Source organism: Cupressus sempervirens, chromosome 1 (genome assembly GCF_028749045.1).
Source record: "Cupressus sempervirens isolate cs-2001-9-10 chromosome 1, ASM2874904v1, whole genome shotgun sequence".
Classification (NCBI taxonomy): Eukaryota; Viridiplantae; Streptophyta; class Pinopsida; order Cupressales; family Cupressaceae; genus Cupressus; species Cupressus sempervirens.
The window spans coordinates 735,853,341-735,879,792 of NC_143118.1; the positions used below are offsets into that span (position 1 = coordinate 735,853,341).

At 36.5% G+C, this 26,452-nt stretch overlaps 1 pseudogene; it reads left to right on the forward strand.

Annotated features, from left to right (window-relative positions):
- LOC149580030 (putative anion transporter 3, chloroplastic) overlaps positions 1-26,452 on the forward strand; it is a 71,148-nt pseudogene that overhangs the window by 43,797 nt on the left and 899 nt on the right.

Sequence of the window (26,452 nt, forward strand, 5' to 3'; positions counted from 1 at the left end):
CTGCTCCAACCTTGGATAAGAAGAAGGCATCTTATAAAGCCCATGCAACCCACACTTAAAAGAGCTGCAATGCCAATTACCATAGTAAATTCACACCATATGAAAGGAGAGCAAGAGCTTTTAGCTCCAAGCCAGCTAGAAATGATGTTTTAGTATTGATTTGAAGATGAGTGTGAGATCACAAGGCGAAGGATTAGAATTGGACAACATGATTAAACAAGACCCATGCATATAGAATCCTCAGTCAACATATGGTTAATCACCAAGAGTTTAGCGACAAGAAAAGTAGGGGAAGATCATGCTTTTCAAAAGGAAATTGGTGTGCGAATAATCTAAATGCAACATCCATGGCTTTCTCAAGGAAGCCAAAGAAAATAAGACAAGCTATTGAGACACCCATGCATAAGGAAAGGTAAAAGCCACTGTCAAGCAGATGAAGTCCAAGATTAAAAATGATACTTTTAGGAATATTATGGACATGAAAGAAAATCTAGGTGGGTTTGCTGCTACAATTAACAAAAAAGATGTTTGAGTGATGAATGTTGTTCCAGAGAATGGTCCAAACACATTGAAGGTGATCTATGATAGAGGCCTGTTAGGCACTATACACAACTGGTGTGAAGCATTTTCAACCTGTCCACATACCTATGATCTCCTTCATGCCTAGATTATTTTCTCCGACATCAGTGAGAAAGACTGTAGAATAGAAGATTTACCAAGGTAGACAATCCACATCACAGCGAGAGAAGCCAAAGAGGGAGTAGAACAGAGCCAACTATGCTAGAGGATGTCACTAGCAGCTTGTGATCACATAAGGATGAACTTCAACAACATGCGTAGGAACTTACAAGCCAACATAAAAGCAATAAAATAAGTCAACACATTGAAGCAAAGGAGTCCATGTTGTAAATAGAGCAAGATGACTTAGAGGCCACCAATAAATTAGAGTCAATGCCATCAGGAGGAACTTGAATACATGCATTAAGAAGAGAGGATCCATAGTCAGATATAGGCCCATGCTAAATATCAAAGACCCCATGTACAGGAATAGAGGCATCTAAAGAAATAAGCCGCAGGCAAAGGGAGCCACATTTTATAAAAAGGAAGCCATTTTGAGAGAAGAACCTGCAATAAATAGCAAGAAACTCGTAGTCATGCACAAGGGAAAGTGCCACAGTTTTAAGTAAAAAGAGGCTCAATAACACAAGACACCCATCACATCCTAGGAGAAGACCCATGCATTGTGGAATAAGGAGGCACGTGAGGCAGAGCAATCTATAGAGAATGAAGCATGTAATATGATAAATAAGGGAGCCTTGCGCATTTTAACAAAGTTGCATGGAATTCAAGATGACTCATGCCAAACAAGGGAGGATGCCGAGTAGTCAACAGGAGAAATCTGCCAAGCAAGAGAACCATGTTTTTCAAGGCATACTTCAAACAGAAAACAAAGCCCACAGTTTCGAGAGCATCCCAACAAATGAAGTAGTGAGAAAACCCACCATGAAAGGAAACCTGTGAGCACTAAGCAAGAAGAATAGGGGAGTTTAAAATTGTATGAAGAAAGGGCCACTATTGAGGGAGCGCAAGGCATATTCAAAGGCATGCACCAAACCATAACCAAGCGTAGGAGCTCATAAAAAAGGGAACAGTCAACGATAGTTTGAAAGAAATTTTGAAGCTTTTTGTCCCACATTTTCTACGTTAACAATTTTAGAGTGTTTAAATGTAATACCTTACACACACTTAAATGTGCTAAGCACTCGAAGCTAAAGGAAGCCATATGCTATGTGTAGGGCCCTCACCGATGATGCTAGCTAGATCTAACCATGGAGAAATTTTAAACAAAAGTTGAAAGATGTTGGTGTGGTGAGATGCACCAAGATTTCACCACGTGGCCAGATCGTGTGGCTAGTGCATGCTTGCAAAACAAAGTTTTATGAGGTTTAGAACATGTGGGAATGCAGGATGCTACTACATGGTAGTGGGTCTGGCACATGGTGAGGTGTCATTGCAGAGTAGGTTTAGGCGAGAATCGACCAAATCATGACACGTGTCATAATTTGACAGTGGGTGCACACCCACAAAACCAAGATGCTTGAGAGTTAAGCGAAGTGGGTATGTAGGCATGTGACATGTGGCACTGGGCCCACCCAATGATGATGTGGTACTGCGCTCGATAGAAGACTCAGCCAATCAAACACTGCCACATGGTAGTTGGTCAATAGAGGGTTGACCCAAAATTTGAAGGGGGTGGAAAAAAGTAAATTATTTTAAAATTATTTTCTCAAAAAGGGGTTTGCAAGTTGAGAATTTTAAATTCAAAGGAGCCTTTTATTCTAAAGTTTAAACTTTAGACTTTAAATTTTTTTGAATTTCAAGTGTAGACCCAAACCTTGTAACAAAGGGTATTTTTCAAAATGGCTTTCTAGGAGTCTTTGGAGGGCTAATATAGAAATATTATATATCACCAAAATTGCGAGAAGATGAGCTTTTTGATTTTGAAGTTCATTTTTGTACAGGAAGCCATCTATTCAAGTAATAAGAGGTTTTCTCTCAGGATTCCAATATGCAACTGCATTCATGTGAGAAAGTTCAAAATTGTTTTCTAGCATGGAAATGACCTAAATATCATTGAAAATATAGTTTGGGTCAAATTTGGTCACCCATATTCAGTAAAAATTGAGATTTCACCAGCATTTCATAAGGTAGATCAGATATTTTGGTGACTCAAAGGTTTTCATCATTTTAGCAAGAGATATTTTGCAAATCAATTACAAAATAATGATGAAACCAAATCAGATCAAATGGGAGAAGGTAGAGAGAGTTTATTTAGTTGCAGGAGATAGAATTATAAGTGGACACAAGTCACTCTAAGATCAAATCTGAGAATTCTCTCTTTCCTATATCATTCTTTCTTTCTTTCATTTGTGGGTTGGTTGACAGTTTTCTCTAGGTAATACCAACAGGGTTCCAGTGTTTTACTATGAAACCATTTTTCTTCAACATATTCTCTCTTGTATGAACAAAATTAGAAAGGATAATACAAATAGTTCAGATCTATTAGGTGTTTTCTATGTTTTCATTTCATGCATATGAATGTATTGTTTCAAATAAATTAATAGAAAGAAAAGTAGGTTAAGTTTCATCTTGAATCTTGTCTCCCTTATCAGTGATCTTCAACATTTTATAATCTTTGAACAAAGAGCTTAGGTTGTAGTTGTAGTCCCTTAAGGTTGTATGTTATTTCATTGTTGCTTATAACTCAAGGGGTTATGTAAATGCTTTAGGGAAATTAACAGGGTTGCAAGTTTACTAATGGGTATATCATGTAAGAATGAGGTTTGGATTGAGCACAAATGTTTATTTACAAGGTAAATAGATAGATCGTATATCTGAATATATAAATAAGTATCAGATATCCATATGTATGCATTTGATTTATATATTTTCCTAATGGATTAGGTACTAGTTAGCTATAGGATCATTAAAGTCTTACTACTACATATCTGAGGGTTTGTTGAATTCAACATTATTAATCAAATGTTCTTTCACTTTTATGTTGAAGAACCTAAATGTGATAACCTCACTCAACTTTTGAATATCATAGGATTTGCAATTTGCTATTGTAGATCTGTGTTATTACATGAGTTATTAGGAGATATAAGGGGTTTTCATCTACAGTAAATAGATTCAGGGATATGTTTTGCACTGGTACGATATCAATTGAATCTATAGGTCCACTCACCTAGGTCTTGTAGAGCTTGAAGTGAAGAAGGAGTTATGTGTTATAGTTTGCCAAAGATTGCAGTCAAGTTTATCCATCATAGGAAGTTGCTAGCCTTAGATGCATTGGTCTAGTTTCTTGTTTATTTACAAAACTATTAAATTAGGAGCCAACACCATGATTGGTGAAGAAGGCTCCACCAAGGCCCACACCATATGATACTACATTGTAGGGTAGAAGGGAGTAATCCCAAATTAAGAACATCTACAACATGTGGAATTAAAGCTTTCCTATGTTTATGAGCATCCCCGCATATGGGAAGAGAGGTTGTCAGAAGGGTGCTAGGGGAAACTCCCACACCTTGAACTTGAGAAGCAGAGCTTTCCACACCAGGAAGTAAATGATGCCAATTTGACCCTTGTCAAATTTGAAATATATGTTGGCAAGTTTGGATATTGGTGCATGATTTTGGAAAATTTGAATATGATAAAACTATTGAAAATCAGCTTTGCATCTTTTCATGGGTTACGTGAAACACAAATTATGCTCTAACTTCTCCATTGTGTTGTCATGTCCTAGTTATTCAACATGGAGGGCACCCACATTTTGAACTAGAAGTCCATGGAAGGAGGTAGAGGAGTTTCCCATGCAAAGGGGAGACCAGATCTTAGCAAGTAGCTCACACAGGAAGCTCCACATAAATATTAGATGCAAAAGAAATAGCCCATGCAGAAAAGAATTAGGAAACTCAAAATGGTAGAGGAAAATGAAATGCTCACAGCTGTAACAGGAGGGAGATTTGTGGAAGGTTTGGTTGAGGTTGTGATATCACACATGAAACAAGGAAGGGAGTATTTCTCTTTTTAAAAATACCACCGCACAAGTTTTAAATCTATTAATGAGAATGCCTTGGAAGAGAAGGCAAGGTTTATGTGGTGGAGCTGTCGTGGCCAAGTGGGTAGTTTGGTTAGTGAAATTTTGATGTTCAAAGCCAGGGAGGAGTGCCACATGGCAATCCATCTTGTGGTTAGAAGGTAGATTCCAAAGGACTTTGATGCTATGATGTGGTATGGAGATCGCGAGGCAACAAAAATTGGGCTAGGATGTGATGACAACTGTGTGGTCTAGAGATGTAGTAGGAAATGATACGATATTATGACATGGTCAGGATATCGGGGAGATGAAATCAAATAGATGAGATGCTATGAAGAGATGAAGTGACCTTGTTGTAGGATCAAGGATATGAATTATAAAGCTAAAATAATATGGTAAAAATTCAAAATTCAAATATTTGAATGTTGCATAGTTGGATGTGGGGCCCGCCCAGATAATCAACAAATGAGAATGTGACACTTGGCATTTGTGGATTGGAAGATAAGGGGAGGGAAGGAAAAAATGAATATAAATAAAATTCAAATATGTTTCAAATGAAGAATTTTGAGTGATTTAAAAATTTAAATTATTTTAAGTTTTTATATAGTTTTGACTATATAAATCATTTAAATTTTTTATTTTAACTCTATTCATGGTTTGGGGGCTAGAATTTCAAATGGACCTCAAGGGCATGATTTTTGTCCGAATTGTATAGTGTAACATACTATTGGAATTAGAAAAGATGATTTTTCATTTATACAATCAATTTTGGCACAAGTATTCTCCAAAAGCAACTATAGGAGGATTTGTAATTCTAGGGGCTTCTTAGTCCAAATGCAGATTTATGTTTTCAGAAGGAATTAAAATCAGATATAGCCATAATTTCATTATTTTTTATTTCATTTCCAACTTTAAAGGATGATATGATTATTTTTTAATGCAATTGGAAGTAGTTAAGTTTTTTGCCAACAAAATAGTTGAATTTCATGGCAAAAGCAAAAGTGATAGGCCAAAGTCAGATTTCAAGCTTCAACACATTTTATGATGAATTCTTGATATTTCTCCATAGAATATTTTTTTGATTAGTTTAAAGGGGGATATATCAGATATTTCTGCATCATTTATCGTTTTAATTATAGGTAGATGAAGGAAGATCAGTTTCAACAACAATTAGTTTAAAGACAATTTCAGTGGGACACATGTTAAAATTTAGATTCTAGATCTTGAATTATCCTCTCTTTTATATATCTTTCCTCTCTACTCATTATAAAGGTTCCATCTTTTTGAGATTTTTCCCATGATTGTGAGACTAGATTGGTTCCAGAGTTAGAGAATTTCTTGACTACTATGATACCATCCTCAGTATTCCTCTGTTATGAATTGTAGTACTGTATTTCTTTTGAAGCATTTTAAGATATATAATCATTCCTTGGTGTTATTTTTAGAATTTTGACATACAAATGATATATGGTTTTCAATGAAATTAATACAAGAACTTCATCTTTCTTTAGTGAAGAAGGCTCCGCTAAGGCCCACAACATATGATACTACATTTTAGGGCAGAAGGGAGCAATCCCAAATAAAGAATATCCACAACATGTGGAATTGAAGCTTTCCTACATTTATGAACATCTCTACGTATGGGAAGAGAGACTATTAGAAGGGTGCTAGGGGAAACTCCCACACCTTGAACTCAAGAAGCAGAGCTTTCCACAGTAGGAAGAAAATGATGCCAACTTGACCCTTGTCACATTTGAAATATATGTTTGCAAGTTTGGATATTGGTGCATGATTCTAAAAAATTTGAATACACTAAAACTACTAAAGATCAGCTTCACATCTTTTAATGGGTTACATGAAACACAAATTATGCTCTAGTTTCTGCATTGTGTTGTCACATCCTAGTTATTCAGCATGGAGGGCACCCATGTTTTGAACTAGAAGTCCACAACAGGAGGTAGAAGAGTTGCTCATGCAAAGGGGAGACCAGATCTTAGAAAGTAGCTCACACAGGAAGCCTCACATCCATATTAGATGCAAAAGAAACAACCCACACATAGAAGAATGAGGAAACTCATAGTGATAGAGGAAAATGGAATGCCCATGGCCACAAGAAGGAGGGAGAGTTCATGGAAGGTTTGGTTAAGGTTGTGATATCCCACATGCAATAGGGAAGGGATTTTTCCTCTTTTTAAAAATACCACCACACAAGTGTTAAATGTCTCAATGAGAACACCTTGGAAGAGAAGGCAAGGTTCATGTGGTGGGGCCATCATGGACAAGTGGACAATTTGGTCAGTGAAATTGTGACATTCAACGCCAAAGAGGAGTGCCATGTGGAAATCCATCGTGTGGTTGGGAGGCAGATTTCAAAGGGCTCTAATGCTATGATGTGGTTGGGAGATCGCAAGGCAGCAAAAATTGGGCTATGATGTGAGGACAACCGTGTGGTCGGGAGATGCAATAGGGTGTGATATAATATTATGACATGGTTAGGATATCAAGGAGATGAAATCAGATAGATGAGATGCTATGAAGAGATGAAGTGACCTTGTTGTAGGCTTAGGGATATGAATTATATGGCTAAAATAATATGGTAAAATTTCAACATTCAAATATTAGAATGTTGTATAGTTGGATGTGGGGCCCACCTAGATAATCAACAAATGGGAATGTGACACTTGGCATTAGTGGATTGGAAGATAAAGGGAAGGAAGGGAAAAATGAATATAAATAAAATTCAGATATGTTTCAAATGTAGAATTTCAAATGATTTAAAAATTTATATAGTTTTGACTATACAAATCATTCAAATTTTTTATTTTAACTCTGTTCATGGTTTGGGGGCCAGAATTTCAAATCAACCTCAGGGGCACAATTCTTGTCTAAATTGTACAGTGTAACATACCATTGGAACCAAGAAAAGATGAATTTTTCATTTATACAATCAATTTATGTACATGTATTCTCTAGAAGCAGCTATAGGAGGATTTGTAATTTTGGGGGCTTCTTAATACAAAAGCAGATTTATGTTTTTAGAAGGAATTAAAATCAAATATAGCCATAATTTCATCATTTTTTATCTCATTGCCAACTTTAAGGGATATTTGATTGTTTTTTAAGGCTGTTGGAAGTGATTAAGTTTTTTGCCAGTGGAATAGTTGAATTTCATGGCAAAAGCAGAAGTGACAGGCCAAAATTAGTTTTCAAGCTTTAGCACAATTTATGATGAATTCTTGATATTTCTCCATAGGATATTTTTTTGATTACTTTAAAGGGGGATACATTAGATATTTTTGCATCACTTATGGTTATAATTGTAGGCAAATGAAGGAAGTTCAATTTCAAGAATAATCAGTTTGAAGACAATTTCAGTGGGACACATGTCAAAATTCATATTCTAAATCCTAAAATATCTTCTCTTCTATATATCTTTGCTCTCTACTCATTGTAAGGGTTCCATTTTTTGAGATTTTTCTCATGATTGTGAGACAATATTGGTGCCAGAGTCAAAGAATTTTCTAACTATTTTGATACCATCCTCAATATTCCTATGTTATGAATTGTGGTAGTGTATTTACTTTGAAGCATTTTAAGATATATAGTCATTCCTTGGTGTTATTTTCAGAATTTTGACATACATATGATGTATTTTTTTCAATGAAATTAATACAAGAACTTCATTTTCTTTATTTTCATTCTGATTCTCATCTCCTTCCTCTATTATCTACAATCTTTTGTGTTTGAGAATGAAGAGCTTAAACTCATTTGCAATCCTTTAAGGTTGTATGTCTAGATAAATTTTCTAGTGGAACAAAGATCCATGTAAATGCTTGTTTACATTGAAAGGGTTGTAGGTTACACTAGGAGGATTTTAGTATAAGTATGAGAGTTATTGTGAAGATTGATGCCTATTTGCAAGTTGGATAGATAGATTAGATGTCTAGATATACAAGTATACTTTAGGTATCCATGTGTATATTAAGGTTTAGTTCATGCCCAATTGATAAGGGACTAGTTAGCTTAGAGATTGCATGTTCTCTACTGTTGCATACTTGGGTTATTTTGAGATCCAAATTATCAATTGAATATCTTTCCCTTTATGTTCAAGGGTTAAAAGAGTTTCCTTCACTTGGTTTATCATGTTCATGTGCTTTGTTATTAGATATTTCATGACCATGAATGCTTGCATAAACATAGAAGATTAAAGGGTTTTATTTGTTATTGAGATTCAATTATATCTCTTTATGCTAGTACCATATAAAGAATTTGAGATCCACCCACTAGGTCTTGTAGAGCTTGAAGAAGAAGAAGGAATTAACCTTATAGTTGGCCCTGTAGACACCTAAAAAACCTTTAGAAAATAAAGTATTTTTATTTTCTAAAAAAGTCCTGATGACATAATCATTTATTAATTAATTAATTAATTAATTAATTAATTATTTTTTATGCCATTAAATCCCTTTATCTTAATTAAAAATATTTAATTAAGGAATCCCTCCCAAAAATGTTTAAATCTTATTTAAACAATATTTCCTTATTTATTAATTATTTAATTAATAAATTGACCAAAAAACCCAAAATAAATAAAAAATTTATTTTTTGCCCAAAACTTGGCCAATTTCCTTAAGACCACTAACCTCTTCCAAAATCTTCTAATCCTTCTTTAATTTTGATTAAAGGCTAATCCCATCATTTGCTACCCCTAATCCCAACTCAAAATATTTAATTAAGATTAAATATTAATCCTCATGTTTATTAAAAAAGTTTTAATAAATATCTCCTCAACCCAAACCCTTGAAATAAATAAAACTTTATTTATTTCCTAAAAATCTAATTTATCCTCATCCTGAGAAGTTCTAGACTCTTCTAGAAAGTCTTCATCCTCATCCTAGGAAATTCTAGACTATTCTAGAAAGTCTTTATCCTCATCCAAAGTCTAGACTCTTCTAGAAGATGTCTTTAAACATAATCCTAATCCCTTCTTAACCTTGTCACATTCCCTAAACATGGGTTAAGACTTACTAACCCAAGCCAAAGTTAAAAAATATCTCCTCCTTCACCCACCCTCATTAAATGCCATCCACTTGCCTATCCCTAAGCTAATCCTAAACCATCCTAATCCATCCTCTAATCATTTGCACAAGCCTAAACAAGCTTAAAACCTTCCTAATCAAGTCCAAGTCGAAATTGCTCTCATCACCCTCAAAATATCTCAACCATAAAACTTTATGAAGTCCACTAGGTCATAAATGACTCTTACAAGCCCTTTTATTGCTCTTACAAGTCATTATGAGGGTCTTTATGAAGATTTTATCCCTTGAGCCTCTGTTGTTGACTCATCCTTCCCCTTTCCTCCATCCTCTCACCATGTGACATGTGTCACTCTTTGATTGGCTATAAGGAAGCACAATCCATGTGCTCTCTTCTCATGCATTCTGAGCCCTCCATGAGCTTTTTCCCATCCTTGCATCTTAGCCCTCAATCCCTCAAGCCTCTTGCCTATAAATTGGATCCTTCCCCTTTGCAAAATAACACAATCCATGAAGTAAAGTTATAATGCTATTTTGAGAGCCAAATCCATACTAAAGCCATCTATCCACACCAAAAATCCACAATCATCCATTGAAGCCTTTGGAAGCATATTGAGCATACATCCTATCCATTTAGATAAAGCTACTCAACAAGAGAGCTTCTTATTGAGAGAGTTCATTAATGGCTCATATTTTCAATTGAGAGTTCATCTTATTCTATCTTGAAGTTTATGAATTTTGTTTAGTTTGTAGAAGCTTTATTTAAATTTGGTTTCTATTAGCATACTAACATTGCTCATATACATTTTGGCACACCCGGTGGGACCCCGCATGGGTCATCTTCATTAGCTTTTTTAGTCAAGTTTTGTATGTCATTTGCTGATTTTGGCTAATTTTACTTGTTTTTGTGATTGGTAGGATTGTATAAATTGGTTTTGTAGGTCCACATGAGCATGAAGAAGACAAAGGAACTCATAATCTATCTCATAGTGTTTGCAGATTTTTCAAGCTTATAGGTGGACAAAGAACTTGAAATTCTTCTTCCTCTTCTTGTATATATTCTTCTTATTCTATCTACTTCTTCTTCTTCTTCTTGTGGGAGATCTTGGCTATTTTTTTTTTAAGGAATCAAAATCATACACACTTCTTTTTAGTGCTTAAAATGAACCCCCAAATCATACTTAAATCCATTGAAAAATTAAAAATTTGCGAAAAAGAAAAAATCTTTTAAAAAGCGAAACTAAACCAATCTAATCATTTGCATCCTTGCAACATCAAGGTTTTAGATGCATTCATGCAAAATTAGGAACACTTCATTTTTGGGAATTTAAAAAGAACTTCAAGTTTCCATTTCAAAAGGTTCAAAATCAACACTAAGTGCACACTAAAGTTCTTTTAAAAAATCTCATGAAAACTAAGAGTCCTAAATGGTTGCCAAAAATTGTCCTAAAAGCTTTGTTATTTGTTCCAAACAAATGTCTTATTGCAAAATCTTGAATGTTTCTTAGGTTTTTCATGCATCAAAACAATCTAGGAATATCATTTTTGGGCTTAAAATATGCAAACTAGAACACAAAATCTTGAATGAAAACCAAAGTCCAAAGAGTCATTTTCACTTTTGAGTCCAAAACAATCTTGAATGATCTAAGGTTAAAACAAAGCACTTCAAAGTTCTTAAAACAACACACAAAATCTCAATCTTGAATGCTCAAAGGAAAAAACATGAATGTTTAATCACTTGTCTTTGAATGCATGTTGTTAAAATCACTCTTGAGTGCCATGGATTAAAATCAAAGTTTGTTTTTTTATGAATGCATGATTAAAACAAAAAATCCAATCTTGAATGTCATAGATCAAATAATCATCTTTTGGAGCATAAAAAGAATCTACATTTTTGTAATCTTTTAAGTTATAAAAACAAATAAAAATGCTTTGAGTGAGTTTGTCGTTGGACTCACCCTCTTTAATCACCCATCAATTTAACCATTGGTTGCAATCTTAGTGACATCTATGGGGATGGGTCCACCTAAGAGGGTGTTAAGTGCTTCACGCAAATCAAACTCCACTCACTTGGGTTTTTAGTGGTTTTTCTAAGTTAGAAAATTCCTTGAATGCGCATTAGTCTGGCTAACACTTCATTTTGGCATAAAAATTGAACAACTCTTGATGTGGAGGGCCTCCGGGCGCGCGCTTGGCAATCGAGTTTCACAAATCTTTGTTTTGGGCTTAAAATAAACTCACACTCAATCTTGAATGCCTAACAATCAATGAACATTGCATGGTTTGGACACATTTTCAATGACGCTCGCATTTCTTATGTTGACGATCTCTCGACTTTCATTATGCTAATGACGCTGTCAAATTGGAATGAACATTGTATGCCATAATCACAAGTGTCTTCAATCATAGCTTACAAAATCTAAATCATTAATTGGAATGAACCCATGTCTTTTAAAGCCCAAGATCATGTATGTGGTCTTGTTTTACACTTTTTAGGAGGCCTGCTTGGGGATTTCATCACCCCTTGGGACGACCTCAACTCCAACGTTCCAGCAGAGTATAAAGATTAGGAGGTGAATCCAAAGACACCTCTCTTGGGATCAAAATTTTGTCACTCGGGCTAAGCCTCAAGGAACTTTATACCCTTGAGAAGTGAAAGAGGAGAAGTGGGTTACCGCTCCTCTCGGCTATGTGACATCTTTTTGGTTTCATCTACGGATTTGGGCCTCACGTACCTTGCGTATATCGAGGACTCCCTAGCTATAACAAATTTCATCCTTGTAGAAAGCTTCCTAGGATGTTGGTGTGTTTGACGTGCTTGCTCAAAACTTTTGTTTGCTTGTTTGTTCATAGCTTTTGAATGAATTTTTGCCAACTTTAGTCAAAATTCCAAAAAAGCAAAAATCTCCCAGCTCAAGGCATACTTAGCGTAGTCACCGCCTCATGAAAAAATCATCCAAGCTCCCCCACTGCAACCAAATCTATCTAGTTCCTTGCTTTAGAACAATCCCAAATCCAAAGTCTCTCCAACTCATCCCCCTAGCCAGCTAGCAACCCAATCCAAAATCACCCCAGCCTTTAAAGAGTTGTTGTCACTTTGCCAAAATTTTCTATCCAATCAATCTATCCTACCAATCAACCAATCTCACCAAGGTTATCCCTTTGACAGAGCATTGTCTAGGGTAATCTAGCTTTGTCACTTGCATCCCTCATCACCTTGAGCTAAAGGTTGGGATCCACAAGTGGTCAATCTCATGTCATGCCCATAGGATCATTAGTCTATCCTCAAGTTGACACAGCCACCACCAAATCTAGTGCATAGGAAAGCAAAACTCTCACTTTTTGACAACATGCCCTTGAAGTCTCCCATCCACAGGAAAGCCAAAAATCTCCAGCCAATCCTCCTTAGGTCTGTCATACAGCTTTGACTCTCCCTAGGAAATCTTTCATCAGCCAATCCAAAATCTGTGCTTAATCCAAATCCAACCATGAGCTTCCGTGTTCATCCATATGCAAGACCCCATCCCCATCAAACTCACCATCAAAGCATGAAGTACCAATCCTATCATGATGTGTTTGGTCACATTGTCCTTGCTCCCACCACCTCCTATTCCAATGATGATGAAAATCTTGTTGACTATGACGGGTATATTGAAAGCCTTAGAAACATTCCCCCAAGCATCCCCCAAAATCCAAGAGTTATTCCAAACTATCTAGTCATGCCATCTGATATTCCAGCTTCCCCTCCATCACCCCATCAACCAACCTTCCAATCTTCCACCCCCATCACACTAGCTATTCCTATCAATCCACCTCCACCTTTGACACACGAGTCTCCAAGGAATCTCCTAGAGGAAATACAAGAAAAGTTGCCTCCAACAGTCGATAAGCCATGTCATCTAATCCAACCATGTGAAGTAGTCAATGATGAAGCTTCCCCATCTATAATATCACCTCCATCTCCCATAGCTATCATCCCCATACCATCCATCAAATTGCTTAAAATCCTTCCACTTCCCACAAGCATCAAAATCCCACCACCTATCAACTCCCTCCAAATCCTATCCACATCGCCTCCAAGGATTTCCCAAATCTCTCATAATGACCCTTATGCATCCATCTTCTACTCACCCATCTCCACTACTGAATCTCCCATCTATCCATCTACTGCCTTTGAAGATTCCATCCCTTCACCTCCTATCACACCATCCACTCCAAACCAATCCTAACAAGATCCTACCCAAAAGCATGTTGACATCCCCCAAAGCATAAATGAAGATATCATCGTACCATGTCTTCCATCCATAGTGCAATCACCATCTCCTCCATCTCCAAAACCTCAAGCCATATCTCCTCCACTACAAGATATCTTGTCATCCCACCAGCTACATCAAGATCCTATCCTTCCATCTCCCCCACTCCATGCTTCCATCTTAACACCTATCCAAGCTATTCCACCATCTATAATCTACCCTCTTGGTTCACTTACATTCATCCACGGTGGCCCTCTCTCAGAAGAAGAATTAAGAGCAGTATCTCCCCATTGCAATACACCTAATAAATCACTTCTACCATTTTCTAAAAGCAAAAAGTTTCCTCAGCTTGTTCAAATGCTCAATCGATGGCATTATCAAGGTCAAGGTTTAGGACCACAAGAGCAAGGAATCAGAGAGCCTATTATTGCACAAAAAAATCTAGGATTTCATGGTCTTGGATATGTATCCAAAGGCTCACCATCTAAAGGTGTTGGTACACCACACCCCCAAACCAAGCCTATCTCCAAGCCCACCATGCCAGCCTCCCATCACTCCTTCAAGAAATCTTATGTCATCCCCCCTCCACCATCTTTGCAACCCAAAAAAACCTACCATATCCCCCCTTCATCTGCTAAATCCATTTTGGGTCCCTATGTCCCAAAATCTACCATCCTCCATCCTCCTATCAGCCATCATAAAAATCATATTCCATCCATTTCCATGCAAGATCAACAAAGGCACATATCAGGGCACATCATCCATCATCATCCCCCTACATGCTCTTTCATATCCTCTCCATCTCACAAAGCTTCTCCTAACCATCTTCCCAAAGCTTACCACAACAATGTAAATGCCAACTTCAAAATGCATAAAGCTAAAAATCCACATCCTAGGCAATCATATGTCTATTCTAAAAGACATACTCCAAAAAGGCAAAATCCAATCAAAGAATGCAAAACAATGCAAAAGCCTATGAAAAGAAAATCCAAAACCATGTGGATCCCCAAGAAAAAAGTTAAAACCCAATGCATAATGGCATCCACCATTGCTAATCCCCCATCTAGTGACTCATGTCCCCCATCTCCAAACTCCATCTTGGGTGCCTATATCCCCAAGCACGCTTCCAAAAATCCTCCATCACGCCCGCATCTACCATCTATCCCCCATATGCTCTTTTCACACCCGTTCCAACATGCGCCAATGTTGCTCTTGCAAGCATCCTCATCTCATGCTCCTTTCTAGCATTTCCATCCCTCCATCTCCTACCATCAATCCCATCTAATCTGATCTATTGCATAAATCACACATTCGGTGTACCAATAGTTAGCAACAAAATTGAACATTCCAACAGCCAGTGAAAAATCCCAAAAAAGCCAAAATAGCTGAAGAAAGCCAAAATCATTCTAGCTAAGTCCAAAGTCAAAAAGTCAAAAAAGAAAAGAAAAATAAAGCGTCCACTAGTGAAAACTTTGCAATTCAAGCGCCTTGGACAGGTACCATGATGAAAACTTGGCAAACAAGCGTCATGCGTAATCCCGCCATCCCCAGCTTAGCTTATCACCCTCATGATTTTGGTCATCTCTTGACATCCAACTCCATCTTCCAATATATCCACCTATCCTCCACCCTCTATCTTCCATCTCACACCATCCACTTATCTCCTGCAGCTTCAACCAACCATCCCAGCTATCACCCATCTCCCTAGCCCCTTCAGCTTTTTCCATCCTAGCTTCAATCCTATCACATCCATCATAAGACCTCCTTCCGCATGTTATCTTCTGATTGGGGGCACTATATTCCTTGGAGATCTTGTCTTGTCCATCCTCCCTTGTCATTGGTATCTAGCTCTAGGCTATCCTCATGCAAACCCAATGTCATCTCTTTATATCCATCATAATCCTAGCTATCTACCATCCTATCCAGCCATCTCATCCTACTCCTCTAGCTATCCTTGGTGACAAAATCTCTCATCATCATTGGATGCATCCTGCCAAATCCATATCTTTCGCTATCACCCCACCCTTAGCTTTCACATCTTGCACAACATCGAACCATCCCGCTATCCTATCATCCTGAGCTTTTGCCTGCTTGTAACTATCTTGGTCCGTTAGCTTGTACCATATCTTGATTAGCTCACTTGTAAATATCTTGGTCTGTCAGCTTGTACATCTTCTTTAGCTTAGTACCATTGTATCTATCTAGCGTTCATGTCAGTTCGTCCTTGATCAGCATCTTGCACCCATCACACATCTTGGTTAGCTATTCCAACGTATCCTTTAGCTAGATTTCCTATCACCAAAGTGTTATCTTTCTTAGTTCAGCTTGCCCGACGCATCACTCATCCAAATCCACCAGCTGTGGTGCTCTCCGATAGGTCCTTGCGGGATATAGCTTTTCTCATGTCTGATCTTGGTCCGTTAGTACCTTGCCCTACCCATCTCATTGGCAAACGGTTCTCTTTTGGATTTTCGCTTTCTTTTGATTTGGACTCTTCCCTATTGGGTCTTGAAATATCTTTTCCAAGCAATCTCCTTGTTCCCTCCTCAAGGTTGCCACGATCTTCCATATCATGGTATACTGTGAATGGGGCAATCAGAGCGTAAGGTCTTGATCATGTCTTTTGCTTGTTTTCTTTTTTGCTTGTGGGTTACCTAGTGTCATTTCCACACTGCTTCCTCTGGGATTCATGTGTGATACTGGGGCAATCCTTGCGTGTTTGTTTTGAGTCAGTTTGTCAGTCCTCTGGATAGTTGGTGAAAAGGCCTTGATGTTCTTGGTAACCTTGGCAATTAACCAATAGTCCTATAGCAAATCTAGTGCTCAACTACATGGTGGTACTTCTCTTTGAAGTATCCCCTCCGCTCAAAAAGCTTCAATGGTTTTCCTTCATCTCCATTATCCCCCATCCATATCCAGCATTTGTCTCTCCTACCCCAGCTTATGCATCAGTATCTCTTTGAATCACTCCTCACCTTTAGCTTTAGGGATCCACAATCCTAGTCTTAGGATCCACCAATCCAAATCAATCCACTAAGCCTCATCTTTCGAGATCCACAATCCTAGTCCTAGGGATCTCCGAAACCCATCTTCCGCCAATTTGACTCTTTGAAATCCTGTTGCATCAGCTTTTTTAATCCCCTCATCCATCTCCCCATCCTGGATTCCTTTTATAGCACTCCGCTCCTTCATCCTCTGCAATCCTTGAGATCTTAAGCTTGCTTCCTCTTGTGCCTCTAATTCTCCCTTTATCATTCTCCCTTAGTGAGAGTTTGAGCTAACCAAACCTCTTCTCTTAAGAAAATCTAAGTCTTCTTGCTCATCTCAGATTCTTGTACTTTTTAAGAAGTCGTCGAGCCTCGCTTTCTCTCCCCACCGCCTTCTTGAGGGGGCATCTTACAGTCCATTCTCTCCTCTTCTACTCTAGCCTTGGGCATCTTATTTTCTTATCTTTGATGTCATGCCACTTGCGGCATCACATCAAAGAGGGGCAAAATGTAGACACCTAAAAAACCTTTAGAAAATAAAGTATTTTTATTTTCTAAAAAAGTTCTGATGACATCATCATTTATTAATTAATTAATTATTTAATTAATTAATTAATTTTTATGCCATTAAATCCCTTTATCTTAATTAAAAATATTTAATTAAGGAATCCCTCCCAAAAATGTTTAAATCTTATTTAAACATTATTTCCTTATTTATTAATTATTTAATTAATAAATTGACCAAAAAACCCAAAATAAATAAAAAAATTATTTTTTGCCCAAAACTTGGCCAATTTCCTTAAGACCACTAACCTCTTCCAAAATCTTCTAATCCTTCTTTAATTTTGATTAAAGGCTAATCCCATCATTTGCTACCCCTAATCCCAACTCAAAATATTTAATTAAGATTAAATATTAATCCTCATGTTTATTAAAAAAGTTTTAATAAATATCTCCTCAACCCAAACCCTTGAAATAAATAAAACTTTATTTATTTCCTAAAAATCTAATTTATCCTCATCCTAAGAAGTTCTAGACTCTTCTAGAAAGTCTTCATCCTCATCCTAGGAAATTCTAGACTATTCTAGAAAGTCTTTATCCTCATCCAAAGTCTAGACTCTTCTAGAAGATGTCTTTAAACCTAATCCTAATCCCTTCCTAACCTTGTCACATTCCCTAAACATGGGTTAAGACTTACTAACCCAAGCCAAAGTTAACAAATATCTCCTCCTTCACCCACCCTCATTAAATGCCATCCACTTGCCTATCCCTAAGCTAATCCTAAACCATCCTAATCCATCCTCTAATCATTTTCACAAGCCTAAACAAGATTAAAACCTTCCTAATCAAGTCCAAGTCAAAATTTCTCTCATCACCCTCAAAATATCTCAACCATAAAACTTTATGAAGTCCACTAGGTCATAAATGACTCTTACAAGCCCTTTTATTGCTCTTACAAGTCATTATGAGGGTCTTTATGAAGATTTTATCCCTTGAGCCTCCTTTTTTGACTCATCCTTCCCCTTTCCTCCATCCTCTCACCATGTGACATGTGTCACTCCTTGATTGGTTATAAGGAAGCACAATCCATGTGCTCTCTTCTCATGCAATCTGAGCCCTCCATGAGATTTTTCCCATCCTTGCATCTTAGCCCTCAATCCCTCAAGCCTCTTTCCTATGAATTGGATCCTTCTCCTTTGCAAAATAACACAATCCATGAAGTAAAGTTATAATGCTATTTTGAGAGCCAAATCCATACTAAAGCCATCTATCCACACCAAAAATCCACAATTATCCATTGAAGCCTTTGGAAGCATATTGAGCATACATCTTATCCATTTAGATAAAGCTACTCAACAAGAGAGCTTCTCATTGAGAGAGTCCATTAATGGCTCATATTTTCAATTGAGAGTTCATCTTAGTCTATCTTGAAGTTTATGAATTTTGTTTAGTTTGTAGAAGCTTTATTTAAATTTGGTTTCTATTAGCATACTAACATTGCTCATTTACAGGCCCAATATCATTAGTCAAGTGCATCCATTATATGAATTTGTAGCCTTAGATGTATTGGTCTAGTTTTTTTATTATTTTCAAATCTATTAAATTAGGAGCCAACACATACTGCTCCCCTTTCTGCTGAGGAGAAGTGATGGGATGAGCTACATGTGAGAAATCCTTCACAAAGTAATTGTAGTAACCCACCAATCCTATGAAAATATGAACTTCTAAGACATTAGTGGGTACCAACCAATCCATGATAGCACAAATCTTCTTTGAATCCACTACAATTCCATCACTAGTGATGATGTGTCCCAAATACTTTACCTCTGACTAGAAGAACCCACACTTACTGAAGTTACTATATAACTGATGGTCTTTCCAGCACTACAATACCTGACATAAATGGACTTCATGTTCCTCAATAGTCTTTAAATAGATCAATATATCATCTAGGAATACAATGAAAAATTGATCAAGGTAAGTGTGAAATACACCATTCATCAAACTCATAAACAATCATGATGCATTGGTTAACCCAAAGGGTACAAATATGAATTCATAATGCCCATACCATGTATAGAAATATGTTTGATGAATATCAGCCTCCTAGATATGAAGCTAATGGTATCTTGACTTTAGATCCATTTTTGAGAACACTCATGCTCCCTTCGTCTGATCAAACAAGTCATCTATCCTTAGCAAAGGATATCGATTCTCTACTGTTGCCTTATTCAACTATCAATAGTCAATGCACAAATGCAATGAACCATCCTTCTTCTTCACAAAGATGACTAGTGCACCCCATAGGGGTACACTAGGATGGATATGGCCCTTGGCCTACAATTCATCCAACTACAATCTGAGATCACTCAACTCTTGAGTAATCATGTGGTAAGGAGCTCGTGAAATCAACTCTGCTCTTGGTACAAGATCAATTCAAAAATTGATGTTGCACTATAGTGGCATACCTGGAATCTCATAAGGGAACACATCTACATACTTATGAAGGAGTGGGTGATCATCAAGTGTCACCATACAATTCTCAACTTCCTAAATATCACTAATAGAAATAAGAAATGAATGATAACCCTTCCACACACTCTACTTCAGTTGCTAAGATCATCTGAACTGAGACTAGTCTTGGGATTCCCAAAAGTTCCACCTACCCACCTATGTCATTAACACACTGTACCATCTTATGATGGTAATCAATATTCTCTTGATGGGTGCCTAAACAATCCATGCCCAACATAATGTCATACAATCCTAGAGGTAGAATGCGTAGATCCACTATGGTGGTGAAGGTTCTCAAATTCAAAACATAACTCCTAACCAACAAGTCAACAACCACCTTGGAACCCATGGCTAACTCAACCTACCATCTATCAACCTAATGCACTACCACTAGCCCACATCATTGAAAAAAAAATGGTGATATGAAAGAGTTAGAGGCACCTAAGTCAAATAAAATAGAAGATGAAATACCATGTAATGTACATATAGCCTCGACTATTATACCCTAATGATCAACTTGACAGTTGTCAACCATCACAAAGACTCAGTGATTCTTACTAGCATCTCCTATAGTAGGCTTAGATCTCACTATGCCCTTACTAGGTTCTAAAAATGGTTTAATGAAGCACTCAAAGGATTTATGGCTAGGTTGGCCAAAAGAGTAAATATTTCCTCCAAAGTTGGAACCTATTCCATGACCACCTTGGGTGGCACTACGATAAGGTGCACTACCCATACTAGAATTTTGTTGAGCACTCTAAGGAGGATGATCTTGTTAATATTTTTTCCTTGTTTTTGGTTATCTCCTTTCTTTCTTGTGATACCAAAAGACTCTCCACCCTTGGTACAATATCCTCATAGATGACCATGATGTTTACCACTCTAGGAAGGCTCAAATTGGGCTTAGCCCTTCCCTAAGGACTAGGTAAACTATGCATCTTGCCTTGAATTCTAAGAAATTTGGTTTTGAGAGCTAGATTTACCACTGAAACCCCTAGCCACATTTCTCTCAATGATCCTCATGTTCTCAATGGTAAGAGCAAGTATCCTTGATTGATGAGCATGAACATCTTTGATTATGGAGTCTCTGAGGCCCCTAACAAAATGCTGAGTGGTGAGTGCCTCATCATGCCTATAGCTCATGTACTAGTTTAGACCAAGGAATTTCTTCTAATACTAATCAACTATCACAAAGCCCTTTCTAAGCTCATGAAATTCATTAATGCGAGCCTCACAATACTATGGTGATATAAATTTCTCTCTGAACCTCTCGTCAAAGATCTCCTAAGTGAGATCTATGGCATTGATCTAAAGCCTATCACTCTTTGAATCCCACCAAATAGAACCATGTTTCCTTAGCTATGTGATTGCAAAATGGGCCTTCACATTGCTTCCATAAGGTAGTAAGGAGAAAAAATGCCCCATATCAAGCAACCAGGTCTCAGCCTTGAGTCTTGTTCCCTAACCATCAAACACTAGTGGTTTGGACCTCTAAAGTTCCTACATCATTTCAATTTTAGTGAAATCATCATCATCCTAAACCTGGCCTCTCCATCAATGCCTCCTACCACCAATTGGTGTTTGAGAATTTTTTTTCTCATGTTCCTCCTCTCTATGCTTTGAATGATGGGAATCACCATGATGGGATCCCTCCTCCTGGTTATGGTCCTATTGGAGCTCCACCACATGAGGGTGCAAATGAGCAAGACTTTCCTAAATCACTACCATCAATGCTCCCATGACATTCTAATTAGCATTACCTTGTTCTCCCCCACTCTCTTGTGGGTCCTCCTCATGGTATTCTTCCTCTTGAACAACCTATCAGTTACTACTCTAACTACACCTATGTGCAAGAGGCATCATTATGGAAGCAACAAGATAAAGTCAAACATAAGGATCATAAGCATAAGAGTCAAAAGCATGAACTAATGAGATATCAAATAATAAAATATAATACAACAATACATAGTAGAAAATAAAACATAGTTGAAGCATAACACATAGATCCCAATGTTTCAACATGGGCTCTGATACCAAATGTAATGCCCTACCTAGAGATCCTTGGAAATAAGGATAAATATAAGCCAAGATAATTTTTTTTAAAATAATTATGGATGCATACAAAATATGACATCCAAGGATAAAAAATATCACAATAGAAGACTAACCAAACATCTTCACACCAATAGATCTCCAAATTCCACCACTAACCAAAATGACTAACAATGAAAGAAACAAAACTAAATTTGAATCAAAACATTCTGAATTCAAAATGTGACACCAAAGGATTGAAGAGAACCTAAGAGGATAGCCAAAACACTTCTTGAAAAGTTTGGTCCTTATCAAAAGGTGCTCACTTTTCATTTGGACATGTTTTTACAAAAAACTAGGTGATATTTTCTAGTATCACACAATATTTCTGAAGAAGAAGGGCAACACTTTTAGGGTTTTGGTGACACTTCTCTTAAGGGTGTGTGTTACTTTACAAGTATCGTATGATAATTCTTCAATGGGTGTGTGATACAAGAAAGTATTACATGATATTTCTCTAAGAGGCATGTGACACAATTAGGGAACACACGACAGAACTATATTAGGCGCATGACACATTATTGTATCACCCCATGATGACACATGGTTCCCCAAGAACAAAAGGAAAAATTCTTAAGGGAAGAATAGAGAATGAAATAGAGTTTAGAACCTCTATGCTTGGGAGTATTGGATCCATAATTAAAGGCATAAACACTCAAATACAATGTTGAAAGATAGAAACCCAATCTAACCATCTAACAGTTAATGAAGGGAAAGTATAGAAGGAAACATCATAGTAGCTGAAATAACATTACAATGTATAGTACAACCAAACTAAGTACATGGCTCCTCCCAATCATAATAGCACCATAAGATCATCATGGACCCTAGCCATCCCCCATATGTAACATCCCAAGCTACAAGATCAGATTGTCGATACTATCATATAAGGATGTCACTACTAAAATATGCTAGGAGAAAAGCATAAGATAATCCTACAGATATGGAAAACATCATATATCATATGCTAATCATCATAATAAGGAAATGCACAAATAAGTAAACATCATCTAAACATGATATACAAGTATCCCAATGAAAGCATAAATCACAAGAAAACATACTTTGGAACTTGAAGTACCAAGTTAAAAAATCCAACAATGGTTGCACTAGGACAATAGATCATCTCTGTAAACCAATCCCTAGTAGTGATATGAGCAGCTGCACCTTCCAACCATATGGAACCTATAGGACCACCCCCACCATGATGATGGAGATAATGATTCAACCACAAACACACACAAAATAAATATCCATGGCTATCACCATGCCAGACCATATAATGACTGAATCCAAGACATAGACAATGCATAAACTATAGGTACTGGTTAGACAATCAATAGGCTACTAAGTAGGGGCTAACATCATGGAGAATCACTTGGCATAGACAAACCCAAGCTTAGATCTATTCAGAATAAACTTCCCAATGGAAGACTCTCACACTAAAGCATTGTTTTATTATCTTAATCTTTATTACCACCGTGTATTTTCTTTATTTATCACCTGGTTAAAACTTCCTCTACCAACCCTATGGCATCATGAAATTAGGCTATGAGATAGAAGCCCCCTTCATATGCTACCCTACCCTACCCATTCTCATCCAATGACAAGTGCCCATAGGCATACATATTCCCAACCCAACCCCAATAATCATAACTTTTGGAAATACCATAAAAAGTCAGAACTCACAAGTCACTCAACAAATGTATGTGCACGTACTTGTGTGTGGTACACCACCATCATGAAGATCATAATACAAGGATTGGATGAGAACAAAAGCATAAATAATACTCAACCAAAAATAACTTAGGAGTAAAAATGTGATAAGCATACCAATACAATAATAAAAGTGCAACAATGGTCCAATTGACATCCAAATAGATGATCCATGTCTATGACCAAACTCATGCTAAGAAAATCTAAGAAAATAGGGTGACACAAAATAAGGCTAAAATCCCAAAAATTAAAAAACTTCAAAATTAAAACCCATTTGGCCTTTGAGTAGAAAAACTCCAAAAATCCAATAATATTTGGGTTTAAACACTGTATGCAAAAATGAGCAGAATAATGTTGTGAAACCCCAAACCCCCATCCCAAAAACTAAGAAAATGGATGAACCAACAAACATAAATGGAGGGGAACACTAGTTCTCAACCTCTAGACAAATGGCTACCCAAAAAAGAACTTGAAATGGAGTAGAAACAATAAAATGGGAAATCCCTACCTAACAAAAAAAGGGATAGAAACTAAAACTCACACAATAAAATAAAATGCCTATTGAAGCTACCAGAAATCATAGCAAAGCAAGGTCTACTAGAGTTAGATCCAACAAGATCAACCTCACAAAGATCCCATAGTCATAACTCCTAGAACAAATAGAAATCCAATCCTTTAGTAAGAGGATTTTAGAAAAGATCTCAAATTTGTATTTTCAAAAGTGAGAAATGAATAATAAAACCCCCTCTTCAATACTTATTCACTTTTTTAGTGAATAGTCAATTAGGGAAAATAGCTAGCTAGGCTAGCTAGACTCCAAATTAACCGCGCCACCCTCCCTCCCCCCCCCCCCCCCCCAAAAAAAAAAGATTATTCCTTGTAATGGGAATTCACCTAAGGAAAAGTTGCCAAAAATTAAATTTGAGAAGATTTAAAGCTTGAAAACCCAAAATCACAAAAAACTCTAATCAACTTTCATGATAATGTGAACCTCTAAATGCACAGACACACTCACTGGTCTAATCACATTATGAAGATGAGTTTGGATCTAATAATCACCAAAAAGTTTTAATTTAAATAACTAAAATAAGGATACATCGATCATATAGGGATGACATTGGTAAATATGAATAGTTGCATCACTAACTCCACGTGCCACTTCCAGGGATATAATTTATGCACACTAAAACACATGATCAAGTGAAATTTCATAATAATATCATAACCAAAGAAATAATGCATTAAATACCTAATTAATCCATTTATATCACTCACGTTCGCATAAAGCATAAAGAGACAAGAATGGTGTAAATCACCTTAGCATAAAATCCATCACATAACATAATCAGAAAGTATGTCCAAATTCTAGATAACTAGATATCATGATAGATCTACTATCATCTCAAAATGGCATCAACATGCAAATATGGTAAACTAAACAACATAGCAGTAAAGCATCTATGGGACCAAATCAAAGTATAACATCTGATCCTCATGTCAGCTCAACATACATATAATAAGAGTATCAAGTATCTCTCAAATCAAAATAAGGTACAAACTGCAAGCATGAGAGGCACTACAGATACTACCTTCTAATCTAGAAAAACTCTAGAATGCTCAGTAGTCACCAAAAACTATCTTTAATGCCTGAGTGAGCTCGACATACACTGACTGGTAATGATATGACATTTTGTGTAACATCAAAGACAACACACAATTAATCAATTGTATTCAACAATAAATACATGGATGTAATATGTACTCCAAGTTGCTATTTTGATGCAATAATATATGTTATTGGTGCTCTCATTCTGAGTGTAATTATTCTTGCCGGAGTGTGTTATTTTTGTGAATACATGTTAATGAATAATAATGAAGCCAATGGTTTTATTGCATTTTTACGATTGTGCAACCTATTAGTTTTGGTGTTTTTCTTGTGTTAATGAATTCTATTGATGTACCAAGTTGGAGATATCACTTATTCTTCCTATATAGCTTCTTCTCTTGCATGAGTGCACTTTTTGTGGCTTTGCAATTTGATGAGAAGTGAAACATCTTTTGATTATTATTGATTTCCCATCAATGATTGCATCAATAGAATTGAGAAAGCACTACTCCTATTTTCATTGGTTTCCTACCTAATTTTTTTGATGATTTAACTCACAAACCTATTTTTGTCATGGTTTATGTCTATTAGGAATTTCCATTTCAAGTTATTTTCTTCAATCTCTCATTAGCTTATCTCTATTATTTTATTTTCTAATACTTGGTTAAAATAATAATTCATATAGTTGCATCAATAAATTGTATTCATCATAAAATAGAAAATACCAAAAATACACCTCTTTTGTAGTTACCTTTTACAAAAATAGATCAAACATTTTATCTAAAATTGTTCAAATCATCAAAGGCCTCCTTGTGAACATACACATTTAACTTCAATTGAGTAGATTCTAGTAGGTCATAAGATCACCCAAAACTTTGAAGTTGATCCTAGATTAGCTTTTCAAGAGAGGAGTTTGAAAGGATTCCTACCATTAAGCATCATACAAAACAACAACTCAACAAAAAGGATACCTTTACTTGAACATCGCAAGTCCATCTTTTTTATGTATAATATTTTTTTTCTTTTGTTTTCAAAGGGTTATCTTGTTCTTCTCTCTTGGATGCCAATATATTTCAAAACTGTAAGCTTTGTTCTAATCACAATGTGTACTATTTTTTAAAATAGTTTTAATCAAGGAATATGTCAAAACA